Here is an 8,306-nt window from a genome sequence, read left to right as displayed (position 1 = left end):
ATCTAAGGGTTTTGGCTTACTATTACCACAAAAGATTCCTATAGGAAAAGGATTCAAATTTTTTATAATAATAATAATAATAAAGTTTATTGAGCCTTACATTTAACAAAATGAAATAAAGAAAGCAAAAACACTAAATAAATAAGGTAAGAACGCTCAAAAGGGTATGAATTCGGCCGTTTTTCAATTCATCCTTTAACATCGGGTAAAAAAAACACTGTAATCGTCTTACAAGTTAGCTTGACTTACAAATTCGCCTACTTCTCTGCAAAAATGATTGAAATTGTTATTAAAAAACTCAGTAGGAATTGAATTTAATAGCAATGGTGCCATATAGCTAAAACAACCTTCGAATTTTTTAGTTTTGTGCTGCGGTGTAGTATATGAATCTACTCTTAAGTTTAGGTTATGAATAGCAGATCTTCTAATCAAGAGGTTACATAAATACTGTGGTATACTAAATTGTAGCAACTTATATAAAAATATTATATATATATATATTGATTAAATTTTTTAACGATGTTATCAAACTTATACGATAAAGTAATATGTAAAACAATACAAAACTCAATCAAGACTTATTGAACAGTTTAGTACCGATCGATGTTGCAAATTCATGCGGATCATGCATCGGCCTATTGTAAAATGTTGTGGATTTTTTCGTCCATCCCGCCGCTTTTCGAATAGAATCTAGAGATACTCCACGACGAAACGCTGTTGACGTTGAGGCAAGTCGTGTCGAATGCGCCTTAAACACCTCTATATCTACGCCCGCTGCATTCAGGGTATCCTTTACCCATCTGGCTAAGGTTTGTTTACTTGCTGCCTTATGTGGTGTAGTACACGTCAAGAAAAGTTGCTCTGAAGAATTTTGTAGGCGAAATTGCTCGGTGACTTCAATGTACTTTTTCAGAGTTGTTGCTGGGCAAATCTTCTGGTTAGCAAAAAACGGAAGCTCTAATACTGGCTGGAAGTTTCGTAAAGTAGGTGTTTTGGTTTTATCAGGGATAAAGATTTTGATCCCATCCTCATTCTCGACGATGTGCTTGATTTTTATGAGGGATAGAGTTTGTAGTCTTTGTCCAGTTGCTAAAGTTAATAAAGTGATTAATTTCTTTGAAATCGCCTTTAGGTCTTCGGTTTTTTGTTTATTGAGATAGTCTAAGACGATCTGTGGATTCCAAGAGCAATTATATCTAGCTTTTGGAGGTCTAATGTTGTAGACTCCTCTCAGAAATCTTTTAACCAGAGTCTCCTGCTCGGATAGGTTCGGAAAGATCAGGAAAAGCGCTGATCTGTGGGTGTTGAAGGAGGCGTAATTGGTCTCTTCTTTCCAAAAGGTTTTGAAAAAAGTTTATTACATCTGCCTCCGTTGCTGTGAAGGGGTTGCTTTTATGGTCCTTGCAGAATTGCCACCATAATTTGAAGGTCGTGTTGTATTGAAGTAGGGTTGATGAAGCTAAGGATTTTAATATCGTAGAGATGGCGTTGTCGGGTAGTTGTCTCAAGTTGAAGATTTGCCTGATAAAGTTGTGGGCGTCAGGGTAAGTGTCGGAGATAATGGGTGCGGCTGGTTGCTGTAAGGGCAGACCAATAAATTATCATTTGGTCCTAAATGTATGATCTTATCTATGCTTAATTTGCAAAAAAGAGGATACCATGGCTGTGATTTCCAAAAGGGAACCACAACTATCCCGGTAGCCTCTTCTTCTATAATTTTACGGAGGGTTCGTAAGATGAGACTAAATGGAGGAAAGGCGTAGAAAAAACACTCCTTCCAGGGTACAGTAAACGCGTCCACTGCTTCTGCTGAACTATTTCTTTTCCAAGAGATATAACGTTTGCATTTTTTATTTTCTTTGGAAGCAAAGAGATCAATCTCTGGATTCCCAAAGATACTGACAATAAACTCGAATTCAGATTGGTGTAACGACCATTCTGTTTCTGGAAGGAGTGCTCTCGACTCTGCGTCCGCTTTCCAATTCTCTTTCGAAGAGACGTAAGCGGCGCTAATCCACAAATTTCTTTCCTCGCACCAATCCCAAATTTGTCGAGAGATCATATTTAGCCTAGTATGGCTCACACTACCCATTCGGTTAATACAAGATATGCCTGTAGTGTTGTCAGGCCTTATGAGAATATTTAGGTTCCTAAGATGGGGAGTAAACGCAGAAATTCCATTAAATACAGCCATCAATTCTAGTGCATTGATATGAAGCGTTTGTTCATGTAGTGTCCACCATCCACGCACTTTATCTTTTCCTGCGCATGCTCCCCATCCCGTTAGTGACGCGTCAGTAAATATTTCCATTTCAAAAATGTCTTTTTTGAAATCGTTGTGAGAAGTAGAAATCTTTGACACCCACCAGACCAGATCTAAACGCAAACCAGCCCCTTGAATCTGCATTTTTGCATTAAAGTCAAAATTCGAAGTTTTTAGTGCTTTTAATTTTGCTTCTTCCAAAGATTTTGTATGACACCACCCATATTTAATTGCCGGACAAGCAGCGGTCAGTGTTCCGATAAGGCGTGCAAAATCTTTGATTTTACAGCTGGAACGACTCAAAAAGGAACTAAGTAATTTTTTATGTGAACTTGTTTGTCGATTGGTAATGATAAGCGCAATAAAGAAGTATCAAAGATAAACCCTAAATATTTGCACTGATTTCTAGGAACTAAGACGCTTTGTTCATAGTTTATGACAAACCCTAGAGATTCTAATACCTTAAGACAAAAAGAAGTGTGTCGTTCACTTTCTGTATAAGAATCGCTTATTATAAGAAAGTCATCTAGGTAATTGACAATTACTACTCCTTCGGCGCGCAAAAAAGAAAGAACAGGTTTTAAAAATTTTGTAAAAATATATGGAGCGCAGGATAATCCAAACGGCAAGCATGTGAACTCATATGCCACGTCATTGAACTGGAATTTTAGATATTTCCTGTGTTCTGAACAAATAGGAACCACAAAGTAAGCACTTTCTAAATCAATCGAAGTAAGGAAAGACCCTTTCTGTATTAACTTGGAGGCAGTTCGGAAATCCTCCATTTTAAAATGTGGTGTCCGGACATAGGTATTGAAAAGTTTGAGATTGAGAATAAATCTATTCTTGCCGTTTGGTTTCCTGGCTAAAAAAACTGGCGAAAAGAAATCAATGGATGAGCTTTCAGAAATCTGAATAGCTCCCAAATTTAATAAATTATTTATCTCTAGTTGGAGATCGTTCCTTGTTGAGGCGTGAACAACCAGGTTTGTCGGAAGGTGGGTCTGTATCGGTGTCTCTAATAGGGGTATCTTGACCCCTTGTGTCCACTCTAGGACAACCGAATTAGAGGTAATTTTTACCCAGGCCTCGAAAAAGCACTTTAACCTTCCGGCTAAAGGAAAACTCACCTTGTTTACGTTCTCCTTTGAAATCGGTCCCGTTGGCTCGTCCACTCCTTTTTGGGGTGCCCCTTGCGCTGATGTGTGTTCCCCGGACGACGGATCGGGCGTTGTCTGTTTTCCGACAAAGTTTGTCGTGCTGTCGGAAAGGATCGCTTACCTCCCCTGTAAAACTTTGTGAATTTTTGCGAATTACCTGAAGATGGGGCCGCATTGGAAATTAATTTGGCCGATTTTATTTTTTCCGACAAGTCGTTGCCAAATAAAAAACTACCTACTTCGGTTTGATCCACGATATCTTTGGTTTGTTTATTAAGAATTGGGCTAATTAGAGATTTGCGTCTTAAAGATTCTTTGAAGAAAAGATCGGTTAAGATCCTTCCCGCGTCAGAAAAACATGTAAGTATCTTCTCGATGAGAGGTTTAGGAATGTTTTCGCTGTCGTCTAAAAGCATAGAAAGACCTTTTCCTAAGGCCGTTAGCCCTTTACTCAAATGTAATTGATGTTCTGCGCGAGCTTTGTCCCTATTAGAATAGGCCGCCGACATTAGCGCCATGACCTCTGGATTTACCTGAGGGGGAATTAATCCCTCGCAATTAGACGGAATTTCGTACAAATCTAGTAGCTTTAATCTATCGCTCTCGGCGAGTCCGTGCTTCAAGGTGAAGCTCCACCTTGACGCTAAAGTGGGATGAAAAAATGACGTGGTTTTCGAGGTTAGTTCCGGATTAAAGCCTAAAATATTTAAGACTGTTTCCGGCAGCTCAACTTCCTCATTAATTAATAAAACGTCATTGTTGTCGTTATCCTCTTTGTTGTTTCGCGAAGAAAAATCGCTATCGTTGCGAATTGCTAAATCACTATGTTGATTCAGCGGCGCCGGTACACGATGCGTGCCCGTGACCTCGTTATTAGAAGCCGGTTCGTTATCGTCAAAACGTGTTCGCGGGGGGGGGTTCCTCCCGCACTGTTTTCACACGAGCTTTGACTGTGTGAACGTGAACGACCCCTAATTGGCTTTCTCGTGTCACCCGGATCACGACGTGCCAAATGCCCAAATAAAGTTTTCGATCATGACGATCATGTGTAGAAACACACGAAATAGAATTTGAACCCGTGCTACTCGAGCTACGGCGATCAGAATCATGTCGAGAACGACTACGTGAAAAGGGAGGTGAAGGGGACTCCAACCTCGTTTGAGACCGACTACGATGGCGGTAGTCTTTGCGTTTTAACATCTTTTCTAGCCGTTTTAATCGTTTCCACAACCGGCTAGAGTCTCTCTCCGAATCCTTGTCTGTTTTCTTTCGTTTCCCCATGCTAAAAAGAAATCACTGAAGGTAGAGACCTGATGTGGTACGTTCGGCACAAGAAAGTCGAATGAACAACACACTTGCTACATAATACCTGTAACAGAGCGGGAAGAGGGAGAGCTTCTTTTTCTTTAAACCTTGTGGTAATGGCACAGAGAGGGCGTACTACATAGTAAAGTAAAATATCTTCGGAATGGATACCGAAATATAATGTACTATTTCTAGTAGTGCCAGTTTCCTTTCTTCCACTGCCCGTTTCTCGTCAATTTTTGATTGGAGACTTCTTACTTCTTCGCGAAGCTTCATTAAAGTGGTTTTTTGTTTTCTTTGGTGGGTTTTTTTCTGTTCATCTATATCCGTACCGTTTTTATTATGGTCGTCCTCGATGTTACCCTCACTTGCTTCTTCTGCAGGAATTAAAGAACCAGACGGGGATTGTATAGGAGTTTCGATGCTTTCGGATGTGTCGATAGAGTGAGGAGAAGAAACACTGGGCCCATTGCCCACAATTTCCTCTATTTCATTAAAGAATAGGAAACGAGTCGGACACCTTCCTGTTTTCCCCTTCATGTCTTTACAATTCTTATACGTTTTAAGTAAATTTTGCCATTTTTTTTGCACGCTTCCGGGGTAACTTCAATTTGTTGGCTTATCAAATCATTGCTGATGTTTGACCATACATGCTTTCGGTGTTTCACATGATGTAAATGATCCTTATAGGCTTCCACGCTCCCTATCAAAGCACGCGTTTCCTCGTAGGACCAGGTTTTTCTTTTGGCGTTTTCCGCACTTATCCCTGCACTGTCATTTGGTGCTGAATCTTCCGGAATCTATAAATAAGTACCCAAAAAATAGATGTCTGCAGAACTAATAGTATATGTACATACATTTTGTGGTGTGTTTTTGCCATTATCGGAAGCGTCCTCATTGTACATTGACTTGTCGGGCCCGAAAACATCATAAGTAGTGTTATAAGGCCGATTCTAACTCAAAAGTCACTAGAAAAGTCACTAGATGTGAAAAAAGTCACTAGAAAAGTAACTAGGTTTGAAACTCTGCTCAAAGTCACTAGAAGGTCACGAGAGGTTTGAAACTCTGCTAACAGTCACTAGAAAAGTAACAAGGTTTGAAACTCTGCGTCACTAGAGAGGTTTGAAACTCTGCTAGTGATATACGGGTCGATTCTAAATCAAAAAGTCACTAGAAAAGTAACTAGGTTTGTAACTCTGCTGGCGAGGTTTGCGTCAGTGCTAAGGTCAAGGGATCGAGGTTTGCGTCGGAGCTAAAGTATCGGAGGTTTGTGTCCGAGCTAAGAGTTGAACGCGGGTTGTGTCCTGAACTAAAGTGGGTCTAAGCTAACGCGTTCTCAAAGTCAGAGCTAAAGTAAGTCGGTTTGTGCCTGAGGGTTGTGTTGTCGATGGTAGTGTACGGCCGATTCTAAATCTCACTAGATGAAAAATCCCCCTAGAAAAGTCACTAGAATTGAGTGGTTCTGAACTGTGGTAGCGGGGTTTGCGCCTGTGCTAACGTCAAGGGGGTCGAGGTTTGTGCTCGAGATAAAGTATCGGAAGTTTGCGTCCGAGCTAAAGTAATTCGGTTTGCGCCTGAGGGTTCTTGTCGATGGTAGTGTACGGGTGATTCTAAATCACACTAAAATCCCCCTAGAAAAGTCATTAGGATTGAGTTGTTCTGAACTGCGCTAGCGAGGTTTGCGCCTGTGGTAACGTCAAGGGGGTCGAGATAAAGTATCGGAGGTTTGCGTTCGAGGTAAAGTAATTTGGTTTGTGCCAGAGTCGAGGGTTCTTGGGGTTTGCGTCCGAGCTATTTGGGTCGGAGGTTTGTTGTCAGGTTACGGTGAAGTTTCAAGGTCGTTTAAGGCAATTTGATCGTGGTGGTTTACTTCCGGGATAGGATAATTTGATCGGGGGGCCTTCAAGTAACTAGGTTTGTATCTGTGCTGCGTGGGTTCGAATGTTTTGCTTGTACGGTTCTGGACTGGGGTTTGTAAAACTAGTAAAGCTACTCTCGATAATGTATGGGTCGAAATCACACTAAGTTGCTTTCGAGGTTTGCGTCCGGGCTAACAATTCTATCTCCGTGCAGAAATCTATTACTGTAGATTTCAAGGTCACACTTTGGAAATATAAGGTGAGCTGCAGAACGTTTTTTTTCATTCAGTCCGATAGTGCTTTCCAAACAGTTAAAAAATGGATCTTAATGCGCTCAACAATGGAACATTCTGTAAAGCATTTAAGAACGTAAAGGATATGGAAGTGGAGGAAAAGTTTAAAATTCTGAATATCGATATCATAAACACAAAGTATGGTGACCGAATAGTACAGGAAACAGAAAATTATAAATGCGTACTACCACTGCGGTTCTACGAGTATTTCAAAGTAGGTAATCGGCTGAGCGAGTTCCAAGAATCCTTGAAGACAAACGAGGAGTTCATTACAAGTGCAGGACCGACCGTTAGGAAAGACCACAAACTTAAAATTTATGTAAACATTAGCTATTTTTGAAAAAAGATTATGTAAATAGTGTTGTAAATAAAACCATTAGACTACAAATAATCGTGTTTCATTAAGAAAAAAAAATGCCATTCTTTGAATTCCATCCCGCCTCTTGTGTTGAAACATTTAGTTTGCGCTGCAATCCCCCCCGAAGGTGTGGGTTGCGAATATCCCTTGGATCGTTAAATGGGCTCCAACCACAACGTACCTACCTTTGGTGCGGCAAAACGACGAAGGGCATCGAGGGAGATTCAAGTTGTTTTGCGTCCCTGTAATCAATAATTCGCCCGTTACGATAAAGTTTCAATCATGACCTCCACCGGAGCGGTTGGTGGTGGAGGCAGTTTAGGTGATCTCATCGTTTCCAGCAATTTGAGGGATTACGTTCAACTTTTAAAAAAAGAAAATTGGAGAATGAAAAAAATCGTTTATTGAAGGTACTAAAAAACTCACCAGGCAAACAGAAAATCTGTAGCAGACCCTCATTCTAACCGCGCTACGGATGTGTGTCCACTACATTTTCTGTTCTGTAAAAACAAGAAAACAATTACTTTTTAACGTAGTATCTAAATGCCCCAACTCAAAAGGTATCAGAGTAATGTTGTATACTTAACACAATCGTGGGGCGAATTGATTTTGATGACAGGGGCCTCTATTTCAATGGAATCCCATTTTGATACGAATTTACCTAAGAGACATCACGTTGTTTACCACAGCGTTTATTTCTGGAGCCAACACCAACGTGTCGTTGATGGCCGTTGTTGATCGACAGGTGGCTTTAGAAACGTTTGTTGCGAAATTTTCGCGCCCGATGCTCGAAACGTTGAGAATTTTCGTGATGTCATATTGCGTGTGACTCGCGCGCGCATTTTACGTTTAACTACAGTAAATAGGAGGCAAATTGCGATCGTAGCGGAAAACTAAAGACGGAACGTGTAACGAGTGAGAAAACGATACATCTTTGTTTTAGATCTGAAATGCATACTCCCATTTCCAGGAATAACGGTCGGAAACAAGGGCGCTTTGTTTTTTTGAAAACGCCTTACGTGGTAAATACGTCAAGGAAGTCACCTATTTATTCTTTAGGCTAAGTAG

The 8,306-nt window shown here is 40.5% G+C and overlaps 1 long non-coding RNA gene across 1 annotated transcript; it reads right to left on the bottom strand.

The window, feature by feature from the left end:
* Positions 1-7,437: 7,437 nt before the first annotated feature.
* On the bottom strand, positions 7,438-7,917 carry LOC116182728. Its single transcript, XR_004147600.1, has 3 exons — positions 7,826-7,917; positions 7,665-7,738; positions 7,438-7,601 (listed from the first exon to the last, which is right to left on the bottom strand). It is a non-coding gene; the product is annotated as an uncharacterized LOC116182728 (long non-coding RNA).
* Between the last annotated feature and the right edge of the window lie 389 nt (positions 7,918-8,306).

This window comes from Photinus pyralis, unplaced genomic scaffold (genome assembly GCF_008802855.1).
Source record: "Photinus pyralis isolate 1611_PpyrPB1 unplaced genomic scaffold, Ppyr1.3 Ppyr1.4_unclustered_Scaffold7253, whole genome shotgun sequence".
NCBI lineage: Eukaryota > Metazoa > Arthropoda > Insecta > Coleoptera > Lampyridae > Photinus > Photinus pyralis.
Note: the sequence above shows the minus strand (reverse complement) of the source record. Positions and strands in the feature narration are given on the sequence as shown.